The sequence below is a fragment of the Pan paniscus genome, chromosome 16 (genome assembly GCF_029289425.2).
Source record: "Pan paniscus chromosome 16, NHGRI_mPanPan1-v2.0_pri, whole genome shotgun sequence".
Classification (NCBI taxonomy): domain Eukaryota; kingdom Metazoa; phylum Chordata; class Mammalia; order Primates; family Hominidae; genus Pan; species Pan paniscus.
This window is the reverse complement of record NC_073265.2, coordinates 10,863,145-10,888,005: the sequence shown is the minus strand read 5'-3', so window position 1 is coordinate 10,888,005 and position 24,861 is coordinate 10,863,145. Positions and strand designations below refer to the sequence as shown.

At 38.5% G+C, this 24,861-nt stretch overlaps 1 long non-coding RNA gene across 3 annotated transcripts in view; it reads left to right on the top strand.

Annotated features, from left to right (window-relative positions):
- Positions 1 to 7,033: 7,033 nt before the first annotated feature.
- Positions 7,034 to 24,861, top strand: part of LOC117975972 (uncharacterized) — a 71,307-nt gene continuing 53,479 nt past the window's right edge. The window contains exons 1-6 of one of the 3 annotated variants that reach the window (XR_008621168.2): positions 7,045 to 7,190; positions 9,857 to 10,781; positions 10,875 to 10,971; positions 20,353 to 20,468; positions 21,086 to 21,207; positions 23,917 to 23,986. This is a non-coding gene — a long non-coding RNA (uncharacterized LOC117975972). Of the gene's footprint in view, positions 10,782 to 10,874; positions 10,972 to 20,352; positions 20,469 to 21,085; positions 21,208 to 23,916; positions 23,987 to 24,861 lie in introns of all 3 variants that reach the window. The other 2 variants (XR_010110051.1, XR_008621167.2) reach the window with 2 other exon arrangements.

Sequence of the window (24,861 nt, the reverse complement as noted above, 5' to 3'; positions counted from 1 at the left end):
TCTCCACATCCTCACCAGCATTTGTTATTACCTGTCTTTTGGATAAAAGCTATTTTACCTGGGGTGAGATGATATCTCATTGTAGTTTTGATTTGCATTTCTCTGATGATTAATGATTTTGAGCACCTTTTCATATGCTTGTTTGCCATTTGTATGTCTTTTGAGAAATACTTATTCCAATATTTTGTCCTTTTTTGGTTGGATTATTTGACTTTTTTCCTATAGTGTTGTTTGAGCTGCCTATATATTCTAGTTATTAATCCATCAGATGGGTAGTTTGCAAATATTTTTTCCCATTCTGTGGATTGTCACTTCACTTTGTTCATTATATCCTATGCTGTGCAGGAGCTTTTAACTTGATATGATCTCATTTGCCCATTTTTGCATTGGTTGCATATGCTTGTAGGATATTGCTCAAGAAATTTTCTCCTAGACCAACATACTGGAAAGTTTCCTTAATATTTTCTTGTAGTAGTTTCATAGTTGGAGGTCTTCAATTTAAGTCTTTAATCCATTTTGATTTGATTTTTTGCATACAGTGAGAGACAGAGTTCTAGTTTCATTCTTCTGCATATGGATAACCAGTTTTCCCAGCACCATTTATTTAAGAGACTGGCTTTTTCCCCAGTGTACCTTCTTGGCAACTTTGTCGAAAATGACATGACTGTAGGGTTGTGGATTTGTTCCTTGGTTTTCTATTCTGTTCCATAGGTCTATATGGGTATTTTTATTCGAATACCTTGCTGTTTCATTTACTGTAGCTCTGTAGTATAATTGGAAGTCAGGTAATGTAATTCCTCTAGTTTTGTTCTTTCTGCTTAGGATAGCTATGGCTATTCTGGGTCTTTTGTTGTTCCATATCCTTAACACAATTTTGATTACTATTGCTTTTGTGGTATGTTTTGAAATGAGAAAGTAGCATTTTACTACACAAACTTTGTTCTTTTTCAAAATTATTTTGTCTGTTCTGGAATTCTGTTGCATTATATATGACTTTTAGAGTAAAATTGTCAATTAGGGGAGAAAGTGTCAGCTAGGATTTAGCTAGGGATTGCATTAGATATGTTTGGAAAGTACCAGCAAGCTAATGATACTAAGCTTTCTAATCAGTGAAAGCTCAATGTATTTAATTTATAATAGTATTAATTTGTTTGATATGTTTTGTAGTCCTCAGTATATGTATCTTATACTTATTTTATTAAACTAATTCATAGGTATTTAACTTTTATGCCATTTTACATGAAGTGGTTTTTGAAATTTTGTTTTTAGATTGTTAATTGCTAATAAATAAAAATACAGTTGATTTTGTATACTGACCTGTACTAAGCTGTACTACAAGCTTGCTTATCCCTTTTTTCATATTTTGTTATGTTTTATTAGAGATTTTATGATGTCTATAGGCAGGATCATGTCATTTGGAGACATAATTTGACTTTCTTCCAATCTGACTGCATTATGTTTATTTTCTACACCAATTACCTTGGCCACATCCTCCAGTACAGTGGTGACTAATACTGTGAAAGTGATATCCTTCTCTTGTTTCTAATTTTACAAGAAAGTTCTTGAGCTTCTCAGAAGATTTAGGATGTCATGTGAGGTTTTCTGTGCTTTCATGATAAGGAAACTTTTCTTATTTGCCTAACTTGTTGCATGGTTTTATAAGGAATGAAATTTCAATTTAGCAGGTGCTTATTGCTCATCTTTTAAGATGACCATGTGTATTGTGTCCCTTATCTGTTAATATAGTTTATGGCACTAATTCTTTTTGTATGTTGAACTAAATTTGCATTCGTAAGATGTATACCTTCGTCAAAATTTATAAATTTTTACATGTCTGTTATTTGCTTTGATAGTATTCCCTTCAATTTTTGTGTTTATGTTCTTAAGTCATATTGATCATAGTTTTTCTTCAGTAACTTTGTCTAGCTGTGGTATAAGGCTGATAACTCAGATTGGAAAGTGATCTATTCTTCATGTTGCTCTTACTGTTTTTTATGTGAAAGGTCTAAATTGATTTAGCACAAATAGAATTGAACACATGAAAAGGAGAAAAAATGTACATTTTTTCAAGATAATTTTCAGACTTTGCAAACAATTATATTGTATAAGTGAATAAAACCAAATCAGAGTAGTAAAAAGATGTAATTGGGCTACATAGATGGAGATTTAGAAAACACTAGAAAGGGAGAGAGAAAGGTGGGTGATAAATTACTCTTTTTAATATGATTTACATTGTTTTGCATATTTCTTTCTTTACACTACCTACAAGTATAGACAAAGATGAAAATATGGGTTGACAAACAGGTCCTCATTATTTAAAAGAAATATCAGATTTAAATTCTGGTATTTCATTAAGGTCAATTTAGTTTGTATGCTCAGGAGACCTAACATGTAGACATTTGAAGTGACACATTTTGTGAGCCTTCATAAATATCTATAAAAAATGGAATATCACAGTTTTTAGAAACTTAAAAGTTGAACAAAACAAGGATTTAAATATTATTATTAAAGTTGTTACCTATTCCCAGATGAGGACTTAGAAAAACAAACAGTTGGCAAACCAGTGCAGCAGGTGACTTCCGTGAAGCCGGAGGCACACCCTGGGGACTGCGGTGTTGCTGGAGCTGACACTGCTGTGCTGCACATGTGGCTGCCACCAGTTTCCTCCCTCTCTGGGAAGTGGAATTTGAATTGCAGGTGCTGATGGCTGATGGACGGAGGGACAAGACCACATTATCTCAAAATGCTTGGCTGGGTTGCTTGCTCCTCATTTCACTGCTAGGTGCCACAGGCTTGGGGTTTACTGTTTATTTTTTGAAAAATATATGATAAATTGGTATTAATTATTTGAAGATGTAAAATCATTCAATGGTGATGTCTTCTTGACCAAGTCAGGAAATTTTTTTTTTTTTTCACAGACATGGTCTCACTCTGCATCCAGGCTGGAGCACAGTGGCATGAATGTAGCTCACTGCAGACTTGAACTCTTAGGGTCAAGCAATCCTTTTGCCTCAGCCACTTGAGTAGCTGGGGACACAGGCATATGCCACCATGTCTGGGTAATCTTTTTTCTTCTTTTCTTCCTTCCTTTTTTTTGTGTGGTAGAGACAGGTTCTAAGTATGTTGCCCAAGCTGGTCCTGAACCCCTAGCCTCAAGTAATCCTCCTGCCTCAACCTACCAAAGCATTGGGATTACAAGTTTGACCCACCGTGATCAATCCAGGGTAGGAAATGGAATCTTAGCAACTATCACATGAGCTTTGAGGGGATCCTTCTCCAGATGAGCCTTCAGTTGAGACCTCAGCCTTGGACATCATCTACATCTGGATTCCTGACCCAGAGCAACTGTAAGTAATGTGTGTGTGATTTTGAGCCATCACACTATGTGGCAATTTGTTGTGCAGCAACTGATAACTAATACAAAAGATAGCACATTTAATTTATAATACTACCCTGGATTAGATTCTGGAACAGAAAAATGGCATTACTAGAAAACCTGGTAAACTCAGAAGAAAGTCTGTAGTTCAGTTAATAGTTTTAAGCCACTGTAAGTTTATTAGTTTTCATAAATACATTATGGGTATATAAATAAGATGTAACATTCTAGTAAACTCCTGGGTATGTAAAACTAGCTATACTATGTTTGCATCTTTATGTGTATCTAAAATTATTTTTAAATGAAATCTTTGATTTTTTATTTTTAATTAAAAAATACAGGCATGCATATATTATCCCAGCTTCTGGGGAGGCTGACTTGGGAGGATTGCTTGAGCCCAGGAGTTCCAAACTGAAGTGAGCCATGATTGTGTCACTGCACTCCAGCTTGGGAAAGAGAGGGAGATCAAGACTCAAAAAAAAAATTGGCCTCAGAAGATGAATGGACATACAGAAAAAAAATAGCCAAGCAGATTTCCGCATACATTTACCCTTCCATACATACATCCATCTACTTCAGGAAGCCACTATCAAACTCAAGGAACTCTTGTCCATATTTGACCTCCCCATCACACTCTTTATTACCAAGTAACTCGTTTGCGTGTCAGTAACCTCTCTGTTTTCAGAGATATTTGCCTATGCCTCACATACCCCAGAAAGGCCCATTTTCAGATATCATTTAGGAACATATCTGCAGGATCCCACTGAACATATTTTGGCAGACAAAGTTTCTGGATGCCAAAGACCAAGATTGAGGAATGTTAGTGACAAGAAATATAAATTATATTTTCATATTTTTTTTTATTAATACAGGCTTGGTTTTCTAAAGATAATTCTGCCTTCAAGCCTTGTTGGAATTCTGTGATAATTTCTTTTCACTCCACGTTCTTCGTCAGGAATTTCATGGAACCTTGTGTTCTGTTGAATACCAGAATTATATCAGCAATCCCCAAGCCCCAAAGTCACCAAATGGGCATCATCATGACAGCAGGTGAGTGGAATACAAAGATATATATATATATATGTATATATATATATATATATATGGTGGTTGGTGGTTTTGGCAGTTTCTACTTATCTGGACCTGGACAAAAAAATCTTTTCACACCAGATTTTTGGCAGCTGAGATTCAAAATAGCTTTTGCACAGGCATGGAAAACCTGATAGACACAAAACAACAGACCAGGTGTGGTGGCTCATGCCTGTAATGCCAGCGCATTGGAAGGCCAAAGTGGGTGGATGGCTTGAGTCCAGGAGTTCAAGACCAGCCTGGGCAACATGGAAAAACTGTTTCTCTACAAAAAAATAGTAAAATTAGCTGAGTATAATGGCACACCCTGGTGGTCCCAGTTACTCAGGAGGCTGAGGCAGGTGGATGGATTGAGCCCAAGAGGTCAAGGCTGCAGTGAGCCATGATTGTGTGACTGCACTGCAGCCTGAGCAATAAAGTCAGACCCAAGAAAGAAAGAGAGAGAGAGAGAGAGAGGAAAGAGAGAAAGAAGGAAAGAGGGAAAAAAGGGTAGGAAGGATAGGAAGGAAGAAAATACAACATATCCTCAACCCTCCAGCAGTGATCTAAGAGATAGACAGAGGCTGAGTGGTGATTCTGCATATGTGCTGGTGAAACAGAGAATCCCACAGCAGGAAGGACTCTCCACTCACCCCACACACAACTTCCTGTTCAACACGCTGCTGGACAACACCAGGGTTGTTTCCAGGGACCATGCCTAAAAACCCACAAAGACATCAGACTTCATTCTGCACACCCATGGCCATATATAATTTTGACTTGTTTTTTGGTTTATAAACATGGGGTCTATTTTCTACACCATGTTAATAGTGACAGTGAGAAAATGAGCTCCTGTGACCTAGAAACTTGGAAGAGACATTCAGCTTCATGGAAGTCATTCCTCATTCTGAGATGAGGATTCTTAGTATTCCTGAAATGGCACTTCCTTGCTTAATTGTGTACCCTGTCAAGCACTGGAGGGAGAGGCCATCTCTGTTCTCTCATTATACTGAGGAGGCAGAGTAGCTCCCTCTTATTGGTCTGATGCCTCACTTGGTAGCATGAAGGCAATTTGGGCCAATGCAGAGGCCAGTGCTAAGGGCCCCGTATGGCAGTACCACAGTGGGAGCTGTAGGGGTGGAGCAGAGGCCAGGTGCGTTCTGGCTGTGGTGGTTGGAGCTGCTAAAACAGCTTGGGTGTAGGACATTTAAAAGTCCTAATTCTTCTTCATTGCTTTCTGCCTGAGTTTGGCTCTCTGGCTTGTGAAGAGCCTTTTTCCATTCTGTCCTTTGGTACAGCTGGCAGCTGGCGTCTTCCCTCATGGTATGAATCCTGATTTTCAAAAAGCATGAAGGCTTGGACATATGGTATTTTTTCTGATTTTCCAGACCTCTGACAAAATGAGTCTAACTGCATTAAAGACTAGCATTGGTTACGTCCAGTCAGAGGTCAAAATTTATAACCTAACTTGTCCACAGTCCAAACAGCACTGCAATAATAGACCGTTTTTCTCTTAGTCAAGGGCTCATAGGTATAGGATCTACACTTAGCTAGGGTATGCCCCAGGGGCTCCCAGAGGGGATAGAGACCTTGTTTCCCCTCCTGACTTGGTTTCTATATCCATACTGCTCTTCCCAGTTGAAAGAGTGATGACCACTTTTATTTGTTGTCTCTCTTCTGTTCTGCACTGCTCGTGTCCTTCAACCAGACCTCTGTGGGTTGGAAAGACTTTTCTAGCTTCATATAAGTAGTGCAGTAATACCACTCATGGTCCTAAAGGAACACTTGTGCAAATCTCACCACACAGCTGGGACAGCCAAAGAGATCAGAGAATAAACTCCTTGGGCAGCTACTGATTAGCACCAGCTAGCACAGCACTCCCCCACCACCACCCCCCCCCGCCCCCCGCCCGGCCCCAACAGCACATCAACTTCATCCCAGGTCCATGTTCTGCTGTCCTTAGTACCCTAGTAGAGGGTAACCGAATGGCAACAAATTAAATGGTAAATTAGGCAGATAAAAAGGGCAGAGGGGTTGGAGTCAGGACTGCCTAAACACTTATCCCATATGCTGTTAAGCTTTTTTTCACATAAACAACATTAAGCACCGTAAGCATGGTGGCAAGCCCTTTAGATAACCTATGGAATAGTTCACATCCTTCCTTTCCCCATAAAAACTGGCACAGTTGTGAGAAGTACTCCGGGGCCCCAAAAAGAGTGACCCTGCTAGGGCAGTGGAGGCTGTTTCCCTCCAGGGCTGGATCCTGGATGGAGTGGGGCTTATGCAGATCACCCTGCAGAGGAAAGAAGGAGGAGGAGAGAGAGACAGAGATGAGGGCCTAAATGTAGATATTGTACCTTTTATAGTTGCAGGTTCAGACTGCACAGTCCCAGACAGATCCCCACTAAAGGGCTGGGTAAACGTCCTGAAACCTCCTCTCAATTTCAGATGCCCTCCTGCCAATCAGCTGACTCCAAGTGGAGCAAAGCCCAGGTCTTGACATAGATACAGATACCATACATGCCCAGATGATGTCACAAGCAGCTATATGTAAACAGAGCAGAGGTCAGGTGACATCACAGAACAGGCAGAGGCAGTTTAGGGGGTATTCTGGTTGCCTTACCCAGCTCTGAAGTCTGTCAGCCTCTTCAGATGTCACTTGGCCTGTGGTAAGGAAGTGTAGTCGACAGCTGGTGCAGTGGCAAGAAGAGAAAGGAAGTTCCCCAAGACAAAAACATCTCAGCAGGTAAAGAGAAATTCCCTAGAGCCCCAATCATGGGACCAGCTTGTTGGAAGCAGGTGGCATTCCTGGGTAGTTTCTTTCCCTTCCAGTGGCCAGAATGGTTAGGCCTTGGTGTGCTTGTGTGTCTGATTGCCCCATTCATCAGAATCCAGACCGATGGTTTCAGGAACTCTGAGTGTGTTGTTCCCCTCTATGTGTCCACGTGTTCTCATCATTTAGCTCCCACTGATAAAAAGAACATGGAGGTATTTGGTTTTCTGTTCCTGTGTTAGCTTGCTAAGAATAATGGACTGCAGCTCCATTCCTGTCCCTGCAAAGGACATCATCTGGTTCTTCTTTATAGCTGCGTTGTATTCCATGGTGTATATGTGCCACATTTTCTTTATACAGTCTATTGTTGATGGACAATTACTTTGTTATTAGCTTTGTCCAGGAAAGAATTTAAGGGCAAGTGGGTGATGTTAGACTGCAATATTTTATTGAATGGTACTGCTCCTAGCGGAGCAGGGCTAACTCTTAAGCGGTGTATTCAGAGTTGGCAACATATAGGCCTCTTGGCAACTGTATTTATATGCAATGAAACCCACTTTTAATTATATGCAAATTGAGGGGCAGTCAATGCAAATTGAGGCAGGAAAGGGGCAGTGACTTCTAGGTTGTCTCCATGGAAAGGGCAGTAACTTCTGAGTTGTGGCCATGGAATTTGTAAACAGTTATGTGGTTGGTAGGATTGTCTTATGTGAGTGACAAATGAAGACTGCCAGGGTGACATTTGCCACAATGTACAGGCTTCTGCCAGTTTTTTCACTTTATCCTGTCTGGAGCAGATCTTATTTTGGTCATCAAGGTTGTGAAACCAGAAAACAAGTCCTTCCAGTCTCTTACCTCATAGTGACAAAAGACATTGAGCATATTTTCATGTGATTTTGGATACGACTATGGCTTTTTGAGAATTGGCTATTTAAGATTTTGCCATTTTTGATTGGGATATTTGCCTTTTTAATTTTGAGTTGTAAGACATTGCGTATTCTGGATAATAGACCATTACCACCTATAAAATTTGCAATTTTCAAATATTTTCTGCCATTCTTTGGGTGCCTCTTTATATTTGATGGTGGACTTTAAATTGCAAAAGGTTTTAATTCTAATGAAGTTTAATATTTCTATATTTTCTACTTTTCTTTGTGATTTTTCAGTGTCATATCTTAAAACATTGTTTAACCAAAGACCACAAAGATGTATTCCTGTGTTCCGTTTTATGGGTTGTCTCTGTTTAGCTCTTATGTTTAGATGGATTCTCATTTTGAGTCAATTATGTTTCTGGTATGAGGCAAGAGTCTAACTTGCATGTGGATATCCACTTGACCCAGAAACATTTGACAAGAAAATATTGCTTCATACCTAATTTATTTGGCCACATTATAAAAGCATTTCACCATAAATGTAAGGATTCATTTTTGAGTATTATATTCTACTCCATTGATGAATACATATATCCCTATATTAGTACCACAAATCTTGATTACTATTACTTTGTAGTAAGTTTTGAAATCAGGAAGCATATGTCTACTATGCAAACCCTTTTTGTCCTTCTCAAGAGTGTTTCGGCTGCTCAGTATCTATATTATATATAATTTTAGGATAAGCTTCTGAATTTAGGGGAAGGTAATGCCACCTGGGGTTTTGAGAGAAGTTGCATTAATTCTATAGATCCATTTGGAAAATATTGCCTACCTTACAATATTAACCCTTCTAAACAATGAGCATTCAAATATTTTCTATTAATTTTGTTCAATATGCGTTCTATCGTTTTTAGTGTACATATCTCATACTTAATTTGATAAGCTTATTCCTAAGTATTTTTGATGCGATCTCAATTGCAACGGTTTTCTGAGTTTTGTTTTTAGATTGTTAATTGCTAGTATAGAGAAATTTAAAATATTTTATATATTTTATATACTGCAAACTTCTTTGAACTCATCTTTAAATTCTAAACATGTTTGATTAGAGTCCTTTGGACTTTTTATACATTAGATCATGTCATTTGCAAACAGTGAGAGTTTGACTTCCTTTCCTTATTAGAAACATTATATTTTTCTAAATGAATTGCCCTGTCTACATTCTCCAGTACAATGTTGCAAACAAGTGTGAACAGTGGAAATAGATGACTTGTTTCTAATATCAGAGAAATTAGTGAACCTTTCAGATTACTTATGAGGATATGTGAGCTTTTCATAGATGCCCTTTGAAATGAAGAAAGTTGTCTTATCTGCCTAATTTGCTGCATGTTTTTCTAATACTGAATCTGGGAATTTTCAAGTGCTTGTTGCACACCTTCTGAGACGATTGTGTAGTTATTATTCTTTATTAATATAGTGTATGACATTAATTGTATCATATGTTGAACCAAATTTGCATTCCTGAGGTAAATACCTTTTGCCGTAGTTTATAATACTTTCTACATGTTGCTGATTTCATTTGATAATATCTCCCTGGTGATTTTTGTCTCTGTATTTATAAGGCATATTGGTCTTCATTTTCCTTATTTGAAATATCTTTGTGTAGTTGTTCAATCAGGGTAAACGAATTCATAGTATACAATGGGAAGTGATCTATTTTCTACTTCTTTATTATTATTGTATTGTTTTGAAATATTTTTGATAAATTAGTATTAATTTTCTGTGATTTTAATAACACATCAATGAGTTCCTGATGAGGGCAGGGAAGTGAATCCTAAGAACAATCATGTGAGTTTGGAAGGAGACCCTTCCCCAGCTGAGCCTCAGCCTGAGCCATCACCTACATCTACACCGAAGACCCAGAGAAACCGTGAGTAATATGTGTGTGGTCCTGAGCCACTAAGGTACGTACTAATTTGTTATGCACCAAGTAGTAAGTAATATACCTGACAGTAATTGTAAGGTGGTATTCTGGATTAGGTCCTGGAATAGATAAGTATATGATTATTAGAAAACCTGGTAAAATATGAAGGAAGTTTGTAGATCAGTTAATAATCTTGAAAAACAGTTAAATTCTTAGTTTGCATGAATATGCTATGGTTATAATATATATTAACATTCTAGTTAGCTGAATGGTATATGAAACTGTCTGTACTTACCTATGTGCATTTATGTAAATCTGCAGTTATTTCAAAATAAATTTGTTTTTTAATATTATTATTATTTTTTTAAGAAAAGTAAGCAAGTAAAGACATCAGCAAAAATCTTTTGCCTCCAGATACAAGTGGGCATGTAGGGAGAGAATAGTAAACTGGCTTTTCTTTTCTAGGCAACATTCGAAACCCAGGTGCCACTCCTTCAGGAAGGTACCTTCAAGCTCCAAGGACTCTTATCCTCTTTCTCCTTCCCCACTACCTAGTCATTAGAGCGTCAGCATCCACTTCTTGAAAGGAAGATGCCTGTTTTTCACATATCCCAGAAAGCCCCATTTTAGGACAGCATTTAGCAGAGTATATTCAGGACCCCACTAACCTTTTTGGAAGACATGACTTCCAGATGATATAAGGCAAGAATAAGAAATTTCAGTGACAGGGAACAGAAATCATATTTCTGCATTCAGGATCATGTTTTCTTGGTACGGGGATTTCTTCTTCAAGTAACCCAAGGTCAACTTTACCTTCAAACCTTTCAGAAAACCTGTTCTAATTTAGTTCTCTTCATTCCACAGGCTCCACCAGGAACTGTGCAGGACTGTGCACTCTGTTGATACTCACATGGTGGAATTATATTGCCCTTGGCCAACCCTAAAGCCATCAAGATAGCAGGTAAGCAGAGTACAAAAAATATTTCTAATAAGTTGGTTTAGGGCAGTCCCTGCTTCCAGAGGCCTGGGAATAAAACTTTACAACAGAGTTTTTGCAGGTGAATGCTACTGAGTGATACATACATGTTGTGCACAAGAAGAGAAATCTCAGTAGACAAAAAAACAAACAAACAAACAAAAAAACCAGTATACAGCATATCTCCAACCCTCCATGCAGTGATCTGAGAGACAGAAACAGGCTGACTGATAACTCTGCATGTGTACTCGCTGCCCACTAATTCTCCACACAGCTTCCTATTAAGAGGCCATTGCACTCTTCTTAGTAGCAGCAGAGTTGTTTTCAGGAACCATGCCTAAAAGGCCTACAAAGCCATGGAGGTGCATATTGAACTCCCATTGACATCCATAAATCTTGAATAGCATGATGTCACAGGCACAGATGACAAAGTGCTGAGCACTGAGTCCCAAGACAAACTTTCACTGCATGGAAGATATGATTTTGCACAGTATCCTAAATCAACAGTTGTATAGAGGCTGGTCTGGACACCACAAGTCTACAGAAGATGCTATTGCAAACAAACCACATTTTTAGACGACATCATGAGGCAAACCCAGTGCTCTGTCTCCACACTCTAACCTGATAAGAAGATTGAGTTCAAGGAAGGAATGTCTCATATATGTAATGGCATGGCTTTGTGTTTACTTAATTCAACCTTCCCGGAGTCTAAAACTCTAGGTGAAATTTCAGTCAGCCCCCTTAACTCTGACTGTATGAGTTTTTTCATCACTCAGTGTACTCATGAGGGGACATCGAAACCGATTCCAATATCCAGGTACCCAAAGTAGAGTTGACCAGAGAAGCAAGGGGGCAGATCAAAATATCTTATAAAGACCATTACGCATTCACTTCTGCAGTGACTAATCATAAGGTGATTTCTACTATCACCAGCCATGTGATTAAAAGGACAAATGTGAATGAAGAAAAAGATATACAAATGTTACACCTGAAAGAATGGAATCTGTAATGAAGTTTACAGGAAGCGTTGCTCATATTTCTAAGATTACAGTTTAAAGTTTCAAAATACAGGATTTTCCCATGTCTTTAGAGAGCTAGCACTCCAGTAAATTTTTCAAGTAACTCTTTACAATTTTCATCTTTGTCTTCAATGGATTTCTTAAACCATGGTTCATAGAACTATATTTCCATATGTGACATAAGAATTCTAGCACTCCACTAATAACTCTAATGTGTCTAAAATTATACATGCAGTTTATAACACCTCTCTGGACACTCACTTTAATGAAAAGTGGACAAACTGGACTTCCCTAATGGAGGGCAGTGGTGAAGCTCCCAGGTAGAATATAAATGCAGTTTATAAATTTATGTGGTAAGATTTAAGCATATTTCCTCAATAACAAACAAGAATATAGCCAATGAGCCACCATAATTTAACACTGAGAAACAAGCAGTCACAGAGAGAACAGTGTATTCCATTCATCGTAGAGTGCACATTTCCACATCTATCAAATGCAGATGCATCTTAAATTTGAAAGCGTTAAAACACTGTTGACGGGAAGGAGGGCATAATGTGATTGTCCTCATTTACCTGTATATGAGCTTGGTCTGCAAACCTCCTGTCGACGTTTTTGGGTGATTTCATCAACATCAGCATCAAATCTTGCACAGGAGGTTGAAAATAGAAACTCGCAGGAGCAAGGTAGGAATCTCACAGGAAATGCAGCATCACCAAATCCTCAGATTAGCACAAATGATGATAACATGGGGAACACCATGAGCAAGATGAATTGAAGAGTGATTTAGGAGAGTTGGATCTGAATGGGAGGAAATTTAGGAAAACCTTTGTTGGTGTATTTTCCTTATATGTTCCATCCCATGTAATCATAGGAGTGACAAAAGACAAGACAAATATCCACAGATATATGTCTTGAAAACAGCTTTTTTTCCAATAATTATAATATAATGATGTTATTATTATACAATGTATTTCCACATGATAAAAGTATTAGTTTCATTGTTAGTGATTTTGTTCTTTCATTCTGATATAGGAAATAATGACACATTACAATTGATGCAATTGATGCATCTCGCAACTTATTAGAATATTTGTTTTTTGGGGTTAGTGTAGGCTTAGTAAGATACTACGTGGTTTATATGTTATCATTTCATACAATCCACCTGCCATCTCAGGAAGTAAGCACTATTCCCGCTCCTCTGGTCCATTTCCAAGTCTGAGCTAACTCTAGACAGGAGAGGCCTAAAGGAACCTTGAGTTTGATTCTATATGCCCCAGATTTTTTCTTCACATGAAGTACATAGAATATGTTTTTTCTTACATGGTAAATGCTTTTCAGGTCTAGTTTCAGACAGCTTAGCCTACTTCGTGGTCTTGAAATTATTTTCCTGAATTGTGTTGTGTATACTCTACTAAATATTTTTATATTTATGTCTATGAACCAAGTATAATTAATTTTGTGTATAATGTCAGGTCATAGGTCAGATTTTAATTTCTCCCTGTGGATATTCAATACCCTGGAACATTTTAATAAAAATCCAAGTTTCCCCCATGCAGCAACTTAAATATATGCTTATATATGCATATGTCTGATTTTTAAGTTACTGGTTGTTTATTCTATCTCTGTGCAAATACCACACTCTTATTATTAAGAGAGTCTATTCAAGAATTTTCTCTCTAGAGATTGTTCTTTTTCTTCTTTTTTAAGAGATAATTTTGTTCTGTCACGCCAACTGGGGTACAGTGGCACAAACACAGAACACATTCTGTGTGTGAACTGCTGGACTCAAGTGATGCTCCCCGCTCAGCCTCCTGAGTAGCCGGGACTACAGGTGCAAGCCACCATGCCCGGCTAATTTTTAATTCTTTTTAGTGGAGAGGAGGTCTCTCTTTGTTGCCCAGGCTTATCTAGAACTCCTGGCCTGAAGCAATCCACCCTCCTTAGTCTCCCAAAGCGTAGGAATTGCAAGCGTGATCCCTTGTGCCTGGCCCAGGGCCTGTTCTTTTAATCACTGAGCTGCTCTATAATGAGGTGAAAGAAGTTCAGACCTGCATGCCTTGCACCTACAGCAATCCTTTCAGCTGTACCTTGAATGAGGCTGTGGATATACAACTTTAGGACGTTGCTATTGACTCTGAAATCTCTATGTCCTTGTGAATCTTAGGCAGTCTCCCAACACCACTACCCACTTTATGTATTTAGTATCTTAGACAACAGCCAATGTTGTTGAAAACCTGGAGAGGCAGCCCTGGCTGCCTCCTGCCCTGCTGTAGATGATTCTGTGAACAGGGTCCCCCTCCAGACCATGCCCAACAAAGGCAGGTTCACAGGGGAGCCTCTGAGCTCAGAGCCTCTCTGAGGGCTCTGCATGCACAAGGACAGCAGCTCCCTGCCTTGGTTGTGGGGTGAGGTAGGGAATTCAAGTCTTTTAAAAAAGGCTGAGTTTGTTCAAAAATGATTCTGCTTCCTGACCAATGACACCTTAAGACTTTAGATTTTACATCGTGATATTTCTCCTTGATTTTGATTTAATTTGTTGTGCAAATGTCTTAAATGCTTGTGTATAAATATTCTCTTTTGTTGGTCATATAAATATCATCTAAAACCAAATGTTTTTTTTTGTATCATAGATTTAAGGCCTTTATTTGTCTATTTTAAAAATGCATTCATAATTATTTTTCAATGAACCATATCAATTATTTTCATCTTACTCCTATTTCTCTTTCATAAATTGAACGTTAATATCACTTTTATTAGAAGCGACAGACGTTACACATTCTGTTTTATGATTTTCCAGAAATTTCCTCTTAAATAGCTCTGGTTAAATAGAAGGACAGAAACTATTCTGTAAGCCACAAGGCAAAATTGTCCCACATTAAAAAGATCTTCTTATGCTTAAAAAGATCTGTCAAACTTTCTATTCTATGGCTTAGTTTGCTGTACATGTGAAAGGTTAACAAGGTATTGATTTGTGTGGCAGGAAAGTTAGACTTCACATCTGAATGCAAGGAGCAACCTCTTCTTAACCGTGCAGGTGTGAACTTCATGATGTTGTTTCATTTTTTCCTTGTACAAAAGATGTAGACATTGACTGGACTCCATAATTCCTTCCCCCTCACCTCCGTGTACGTGTACATGACAGTTCTCTGTATGGATCACCCATTCTATGAGATATGAATTATTTTCTTATTTTTGATGACTGATGATTAAACTCGATTTTAGTTCTCAGTGATATAAAAAATACCAGTTAGAAAATGTGTACATCATGTGCTGTGATCAGAAAATATTTTTGTGCCATTAGCTTACAAAAATGAATTTCAATATTTTATTTATTGTCATTTTCATCCGGTTTAATAGTCTCAAAAGGTTTTCATACTTGTGAATTTTTTAGATTTTACTTTTGTTTTCTTAGTCAAAACTTAGGCAAGTTTGGAGACATTTGTTCAAGATGTGTGAGACATAAGCAATCAACACAGCAAAACACTGGTATTTTATGGGAATATGTAATAATAGATGGGCACTTGCCCTGCTAGGTGTGGCAGCAGTCAGGGTCTGTGGGCTTCAGTGCTGTACACAGAATTGACAGATCCTGCTTTAAGGAAAAAAGTGCCCCTCATCTGTCGTATTACAGCCTGGCACCATTTTGTTACCAAACCCAGGTTTGGCCATGGCCACTTGCAAACTCAAATAACAGAAGGGTAGTAAAAAGAAAGTCACTGGCCGGGCGTGGTGGCTCACATCTGTAATCCCAGCACTTTGGGAGGCCGAGGCAGGATGATCACCTGAGGTCAGGAGTTCAAGACCAGCCTGGCCAATATGGCAAAACCCTGTCTCTACTAAAAATACAAAAATTAGCCGAGCACAGTGGCGTGTACCTGTAATCCCAGCTACTGGGGTACAGAGCGAGACTCCGTCTTGAAAAAAAAAAAGAAAGTCACTTTATTTCCAGAGCTTAGCAATGTGGAAGGGCTGGATTCGTATCTAAAGGAACCATATAAGTTTTCTGGGCAGAAAACAGAGTTTTAAGAAGAAAAATTGGCATGCAGGCCACGCAGAAGGGGTGGGGAGGTGTAGGATCTGCATGACTCGATGGATGACTTATCTCTAGTCATGGGTCATTCGTTAGCCTGCCCAGCATCACTGGGGACAGAGTCAGGTTGTGGATTAACTGATGTCTTGAGACAATCTCTCTGTGGAGGAGAATTCTGGTGGATGCTTATTTTCGTTCAAGATTTGGTAATTTCTAAACAAACGTATACTTAGATAAGCTGACAGTGCTTGCTGGTGGTTTGGGTGGTGGAAAGGAAGGAGGGAAAAGTTTGAATTTGCATTTCTAAGGAGCTAAGTAAGACATGAACACACAGGAAAAAGAAAAAGTAAATATTTTTTAAGGAAAATGAAGTACTTGTTTACAACACCCCACTGTCAAATTCCACTTTATTTTTATTCAATTGGAGCATCATATTCATTTGGTCTGCTTCCTACTGAAAGTGGTCTAGTTATAGAGCATTAGAATGGAATCTGTGTACCAGGAGTTGGAAATATTCTTGAGTTTTCAGCAGGAACTTACTATGCATGTATGATGTGTGGATCCAAGAATTCCTGAGAATGATTTCCTGCATCTCCATGCAGAGTGTACAGCAGCAATAAAATTCATAGCAGCTGAAGAGGGCATTTAGCGGTATTAATAATATATATAAAAGTATTTTATGCACCAGGAAGCTGACTAAATCATGATGCCATAGAGTCCGGAAAGAGGGCATCTATAGCAGAAATATGGGTATCTACATGCATAGCTTGGGTTATATTGTGAGAATAATCGTGTGTGTGTGTGTGTGTGTGTGTGTGTGTATGTGTGTAAAATGGTCAGCCTTAATGAATGCAGAAGTGCCACCCTGGGCTGCGGTGAAGATATCTAAAGCCATATGATTTAAAGACATCATGAGATTAGACATAGCATTAGTTTGCTTGTGCATGTCTTTTAGGGCTGAGGATATGTTTCTGGAGTTACCCAGGAAGTACACACAGCATTTAGTCTTAATTATAGTGCAAATCCCCAAATGTCAGTTGTACCCAGAGCTCCTGTGGAGATACGAAGACAAGTTGGTTAACTATACATACTTAACAGGCTACAGGAGGAGTTGTAAATGTTCATGAAGGTGGTGCTGACCTATGTATTAACAAATATCCATGAAACATATGACTCATTGATTTTGGGGCAGAGACTTAACTTTTAAATGTATTATAATTATGCCCTATATTTCAAAAGTTCTTTTTAGACAAAGGCATGCAAGTGTGCATTTACTGTAAACCGGCCAAAACTAGTTTATGGTGAGTGATCTTTTATCAGGAGAAAATTACCGAAATTGGTCCCTTGTCTACTTCAATCTGTAGTTATGGCTGGTGGAACAGTGTCTGGGGTCAGTGAGTCAGCTTATCTTGAGGCTAGTGCTTGCTTGGCTGCTAGAGAAACACAGAAACCTTGTGGCAGTTGTAAACATAGTCTGCTTTTTTTAAAGTGTAGGAATGTGAGACTTAACTCTTGCCTGGCATGTTCTTAAGTCCTGTTCATAGTTTGGTATTTTATTGTTATAAAGAGTCTGTTTTACAGTTTTTATTGTAACGTTAATGCTGACCAGTTGTGCCTAAATTCCCATAATGGGAGGAAGGTATAGTGAAGCTTGTTCAACACCCCTCTTGTTGTCATGGCCTAAATTAGTTTTTCAGGTTGCTTTGGGTAACATGGGTGTAGGGAGTGTCCATTAAGTTGGTGGGGGCTTAGGACTTTATTTTATAGTTTATATTCTCGTTTTTTGTCAAGGTATGCCAGAGACAGTATTGGTAGCCACACTTTTATTTTCTCTCATGTCAATGGCAGAGCAGCATGCTACCTGACCTGGGTCCATCATGTTTCTTGGTGCTACCACTATGGCCAAGGGACTTGGAATCATAAGTCTTATATCCAATTATATCCAATTCCAGTCTGTAGGCCAGACTGGAATGAATGCAGCAGGCAGTCATTAATCCTTAAAACCCCTTTTAAGCAATGTAAGAGCCAAAAACTAAAAGTCAAAAGGTAAGGTTATGTAACTGAATTGTCTCTGAACTTTATGCATTGAGCTGTTGTAATCTTGGCTTATAGGAACCATAGCTATAGAAAACATAAGTATTTTATTTAGCTGTTTAGGCATCTGTATGCCCATCCTTTATTTGGGGGGTCTGAATTAATTTTATTCCACAAGAACTGGCCCTTACAATCTCATGCATTCATATCTTCCGTGATAGTCCCTGGGTCTGGAGAAATTGAACCGTTTTAAATTCTGGATATATTAATGAAACAAAATATTCACTATTAACAACATTTTAGCAAAAAATGCCATAAGCCTTGTCTTGTTCCAAGAGTGACAGGACTGAGACGGGCATACGAGGTCAGGAGAGCGAGACCATCCTGGCCAACATGGTAAAACCCCGTTTCTACTAAAAGACAAAAAAATAGCTTGGCGTGGTGGTGCACGCCTGTAGTCCCAGCTACTCAGGAGGCTGAGGCAGGGAAATTGCTTGAACCCGGGAGGCAGAGATTGCAGTGAGCCAAGATCACGCCACTGCACTCTAGCCTGGGCAACACAGCAAGACTCCATCTCAAAGAAAAAAATGAGTGACAGAAAAGGAAGCCTATAGGTAGATAAACATTTAAATTATTTAGTATTAAGGCACGGAATAAATTATATTTCTTATATTTCTATTTCAGATACAAGGTAAATTATTAAATAAAGTTTAATACATGCCTGTCCCTGTGTTGCAGGAAAGCAGTGTACTTTGATTATTGCCTTTGCTTGAGTCTAAAGATGAGGTTTTGGTTAAGTTGAGTTTGATCTTAGATGCTGGCAGGAGTCTGTTTCTCCTTTAGGGGAGCTACATGTATCCAGGAGTCAGTTCCTTGTACCTTAACACCACAAAGATTACTTAATAGCACCTGATAAGAACTTTTTCAGGGTATTGGAGGTGGTGATACACTGCATAGTCATTAATGTTTTTTAGCTTTGATAAGTGACAGCAATAAGTCAGAGACTTAATTTAGGATTCAGTTTTGGAGATGTCTGTGAAAGATGTGAGAAAGCTTAAAATATTTGATCAAAACTGAACCACAGTTCCTTGTAAATGAATAGTTATTCATTTAACCAAAGTGATCATTGAAAGACTTTAAAGGCAATAGAAAAAGTTACACGGGTATAAAATCCTTACTCCTCTCAAATTTCAGGGTTTTTTTTAAAAGCAATTAAACACTTAATAAAGGCAACATAGGAACTATCTTGATAAAATGTAAAATCTTGTTTCTTAAGCCAGTTACCAAGAAGTCAAAGGAAAACCTTTTTTAGTGTGACTGCCTCTCCTTAGAAGAAAGCCCATTTAGATAATCTGAAAGTACAACTTAAGATAACAAGTGCTTGAATTTAATCAAACATGGAAAGAGTGTGTACAAGGTTTTGAGTAGAACTGGGGAATACATGACTCTTAGTAGCTGCATGATAAGTTTCCTGATTACAGTGAAAATTTAGACATACCAAAAACAACAACAAGAAAAAAATCAAGAGTATAGAATCAGGTTATCCTGGAGGAAAACATTTCTTTTATAGACCTCTAAGATAAAATATTTCAGCATCAGCCACAACAACATTTAGAAGTAAGGAGAAAAGTTACAGGAGCTGACAAGAAGCTGAAGGTTAGAGTTATCATCCCAGGCCACATCAAAGGGAGAAAAAGCTGATAGTAGCAAGACAACAATTGAACATTTGAGATATGAATCTCAGAAGTTTTCAAAAGAAGTAGATTATAGAACAGAAAATCAAAATTTACTGTAATTTTATTAAGAGTAAATTGATACCTTAAAAAAAATCTTGATTTAACATAGGGGACCATTCTTTAGAAAGACTGTTATTAACAATTCCTTTTTAATTATGGCTTAGTTAATTGCATACAAAATTTCTTCTATACTGGCTCAGTTGTGAGAATTGAGTGAGGTTCTGTGAGTCTCTGGTTCTTAGGATTTGAGGCAGAATCTTGTTCATTTGATCTAAAGATTTTCTGCTTTTTCAAATCCAGTAAGCATTTAGTAGGCTACCTGTGTACTTGAATTCCAAGGACACTATTATAAACTAGCCAGCAACATAAATCTGTAGGAATCAGATGAACCTGATTGTTGCTTTGCCTTTGCTGGCCATTGAGATAACTATGCCAACCTTGTCTTTGAAGACTGAGTGTTGCTACTTGCTCCCAGGTTTCCCTGTAACCCAGTTATTCCCATTGCATTTTGATTTTCCAATTGGTGTACTCTGGTTTCTATATTAAGGTCTGGTCTACCGAGAAGAGAGATCAAAGGGCTCTTCAGTTGTTCCCAGCTCCCCACACAAATCTACCTAACAAAGTCCCAATAAACAGTCTGTTTTCTGGAGTCTATCAATACCGGTGAGTTGCATTTATTTATTTATTTATTTAGAGACAGAGTCTCACCTTTTTTGCCCAGGCTGGAGTGCAATGGCATGATCTCAGCTCACTGCAACCTCTGCCTCCTGGATTGAAACCATCCTCCTGCCTCAGCCTCCTGAGTAGCTGGGGCAACAGGTGTGTGCCTCATGTCTGGCTAATTTTTGTAGTTTTATTGTAGAGATGGGGTTTCATCATGTTGGCAAGGCTGGTCTTAAACTCCTGACCTCAACTGATGCACCTGTCTCGGCTTCCAAAAGTGCTGGGATTACAGGCATGAGCCACCATGCCCTGCTGTAAGTTGCTTTTAAGTGGCAAATCCATTCTAGCATTCCTATCTCCCCAGGCCTATGAATTCCTTCATCCAACATAATGCAGGGAAGATGGGGGAATCACTGACTTGCTCATGGTCATACATCTGTTGAACTATATTTCAGCCAACCAATTATAAAACTGATAATACCATCCTTAAACACCCAAGCTGCAACCTTAAACCAGAATATCTGCTTAATGGCCCCATATCATTAAATTTGGACTGATTCAAGTTTATATTCCTTCTGTTATCAACACTTTTTTTTTCTTGTTTTGGTTTCTTACAGATGAGGTCTTGTTCTTTTGGCCAGGCTGAAGTGCAGTGGTACAGTCATAACTCACTGCATCTTCAAACACCTGGGTTCCAGCATTCATCCCACTTCAGCCTCCCGTGTAGCCGGGACTACAGGTACAAGCCACCACACCCAGCTATCCACAGCCATAATCTTTATTTCCACATAGGGTCTTCAGATTTCTGTTTGCATTAGTTAGGAAACTCAGGTAGCTTTTTTGACATAGATCACACCTCCTCATGGGAAATACTATCCATCAGCTTTAGGGGCCTGTTGTAACTTTAGTCTCACCATGAGTCTAGAAGAAACACAGCTGTCAGGGGTGGGTCTTGAAGATAATCAGCAATGTATTGCTTGACAGCTGCTTCAGGGGAAGCCATTACCATTTCCTTAGGCATTGTAGATGTAAGCTACTCAGACGTATATGGAAAGGCCTATATCACTTAGTGTGGGAAGGCCATTGCCAAGGGGGTGGCTGTAAGGAGGCCACTTCTGCTGGCAATAAAAACTCATTAGAATTTAGGAGATCAATGTCCCCAGCCACATCAGTCTTCCCATACATCGTCATCCCAAGTTACAGGATGCTATTCCTTATCAACTTCCACTTCAACAGTAGACACCCTGCCAGACTCAGTTCAATGTTTCTTGTAATTCAGCCAGTGGCATGATAAGGGCTTGTGTTTGACCTTTAGCAAATACTTCCCTGTGGCTACAAGAGAGTTTTCTGGCTCAGAGCACAGGTAGAAACTCTTAGGCTGTTTATGTGGAGCTGGTTCTGCAAAATTGAATCCCTAAGCTCATTATTGTCTTTCATCAAATTTCCCAGTGAAATTAGAAGCAACAAACCCGTCATCATTATGTTCCATGGTTTTACACAAATGTCTGTATCACATACAGAGTAAACAAGTACCTTGCCTCTTATCAGTGTTTAATTAAGAGTATCAAATGCAGATATTTTGGGGATCTCTAAAAACAGTTCATGTCATTGACGGTCATTGCTCTTTCTACTGTTAGAAGTACAGTTCTTAGAATTTAGGTCCAATCAGATTAGAAAGCCTATTCTGGAAACCCCAAAAGACACTCATGCTTAAAATTCTCTTCGTATAGAACTGTTCATACTACCAAAGTCTATACTAGTCAGGGTTATCTAGAGCAACGGAACCAATAGGATAGACACGTAGGAGCTAGCGATAGATAGATAGATAGATAGATAGATAGATAGATAGATAGATAGATAGATAGATAGATAGATAGAGATTTTTAGGGGAACTGAATCACATGATTATGGAGGCTGACCATTTCCACCACATGCCATGTAAAGCTGGAGCTCCTAGGATGCTTGTTGGGTACCATAGTCTAAGTCTAAAATGCTCAAACCAGAGAAAACCTTGGTTAAACCCTCAGTATGAGGCTGAATGCCATCAGAAAGTCTTTCAATTGAGTCTCCTGTCATTTTGAAATACCACCATATTTAAGATTTAACATTGTTATGTGGCTGATTCATTGGTTGCATTGTTTTTGAGCATTTTGTTGTTTGATCACCACTAGATACTCCAGGCTAATTGTATTTAGTCCCTGTTCAAGTCTATTATTGACCTTTTTCTCACAGATCCCTATCTTTTTTGTTGGAGAATGAAATTAAAAAAGATTTGGGCACTCATTGGTTGTACACATTGTTACTGGGGAATGTGTTGATTGGAGGCCTTGTTAGCTAACAGAGCAAAGAGTAAATATACACATATGTTTACAAATTTCTACAAGTCTCCATATGTATCTGCATTAAATTAAACATGAATTCCTACAGCCTCCTCCGTCCCACACAGTCTTATTCAGCACCATGTGAATTTGTCTACCCATCTCACTAATCTGTATGTAGCCTACCACTGTAATATTTAACCACCTGAAAATGCAGGCATAGTGGTTTCAGAATAAGAAACATACAACCCCATGAGAAACACCCTTACCACCTGTTTATGTATACCAACTGCTTATGTATAAATCCTTTAGCTTTTAGACAGAATCTGCACTTATTATGTCAGTTGCTTAGGTCAGCTTCTTTTTCCCCTTCCTTCAGTGGATTATTTCATAGATTTGTATAAAGTATTTTCTCTGCATTTCTTCCTGGGCTGTTCCTATCTACTAAATAAGTTTTTTTTGTTAATTTACATACTTTCAGGTTCACTCTTTGTGTTACAAAGTTTTGTGGGAGTTGAAAAACTGTATCTTTTATCCACATTACAGTAGCATACATAATAATATACAAAAGGAAATTTTCTATCTTTACAGATTTGTCTTTCCTTTTGGCTGAGACCGTGGTAACCAATAAACTCTTTACTTTCTCTATCCTTGTGCCTTTTCTAGAGTGTCATATATTATGTTAAAAAAAAAGTATTTTGCTTTTTCCAAATTGCTTTTTGGACTTACTAATATGCCTTTAGGATTAGTAAAGGATATCTTATGGTTGGGATTTGCATTTCCCTAATGACAGAGGCATTGAGCATCTTTCCATATGCTTATTAAACATTACTATAGCTTCTTTGGAGACATGACTGTTCAAATTTTCTATTTTTGATTGGAGCATTTGCCTTTGGATTTTTGCATTTTAAGATGTTGTAATATATTCTGGATTATAAATTCTTATTGGCTATTTGACATACAAAGACTTTTCTCCCATTTTTAAATTGTTTTGTTACGTACTTTACATTATGATGTATGTTATTAGTGATGTTTCAATATATCTATTTTCTCCTTCCTTTTGTGCATTAGTTGTCATATCTTAGAAATCATTGTTTAACCTTTGTTAAACAATTTGTTTTTGTTTTTAGTTTTGGCTTCTTAGGTGTATGATTGTATTAGTCTGTTCCCACACTGCTATAAAGAACTACCTGAGACTGGGTAAGTAATAAAGAACAGTGGTTTACTATATCCACAATTCTACAGACTGTACAGGAGGCATGACTGGGGAGACTTACAATCATGGTGGAAGGAAAAGGGGAAGCAAGCACATCTTACATGGCTGGAGAAAGAGGAATAGATAGAAGAAGGAAGTGTCACACAGTTTTAAGCAACCACAGTTTGTGATAACTCACTATCATAAGAACAGAAAGGGGGAATCTACCCCCATGAGTTAGTCGCCTCACACCAGGCCCCTCCTCCAACATTGGAGATTACTATTTGCCATGAGATTGGGAGGTGACACAAATCTAAACCATATCATCCTGCCCCTGGCCCCTCCTAAATATCATGTTTTTTTCTCATATTGCAAAATACAATCATTCCTTCTCAATAGTCACCCAACTCTTAACTCATTTCAGCATTAACTCAAAAGTCCACAGTCCAAAGTTTCATCAGAGATAAGGCAAGTCCCTTCTACCCATGAGCCTGTAAAATCAAAAGCAAAGTCATTACATTCAATATACAATGGGGGTACAGGCATTGGGTAAATACACTCATTCCAAAAGTTATGAATCAGCTGGAAAGGAGGGACAACAGGCCCCATGCAAGTTTGAAACCCAGCAGGGCAGTCATTAAATCTTAAAGCTCCAAAATGATCTCCTTTGAGTCTGCATCTCACATCCAGGCCTCACTGATGCAAGGTATGGGCTTTCAAGGCCTTGGGCAGCTCTGCCTCTCTGGCTTGGCAGAGCTCATCTATCATGGCTGCTCTCAAGGGCTGGCATTGAGTGCCTGTGGCTTTTCCAGGCACATAGTGCAAGCTGTTGGTGGATATACCACTCTGGGTTCTGGAGGACAGTGGCCCTCTTCTCACA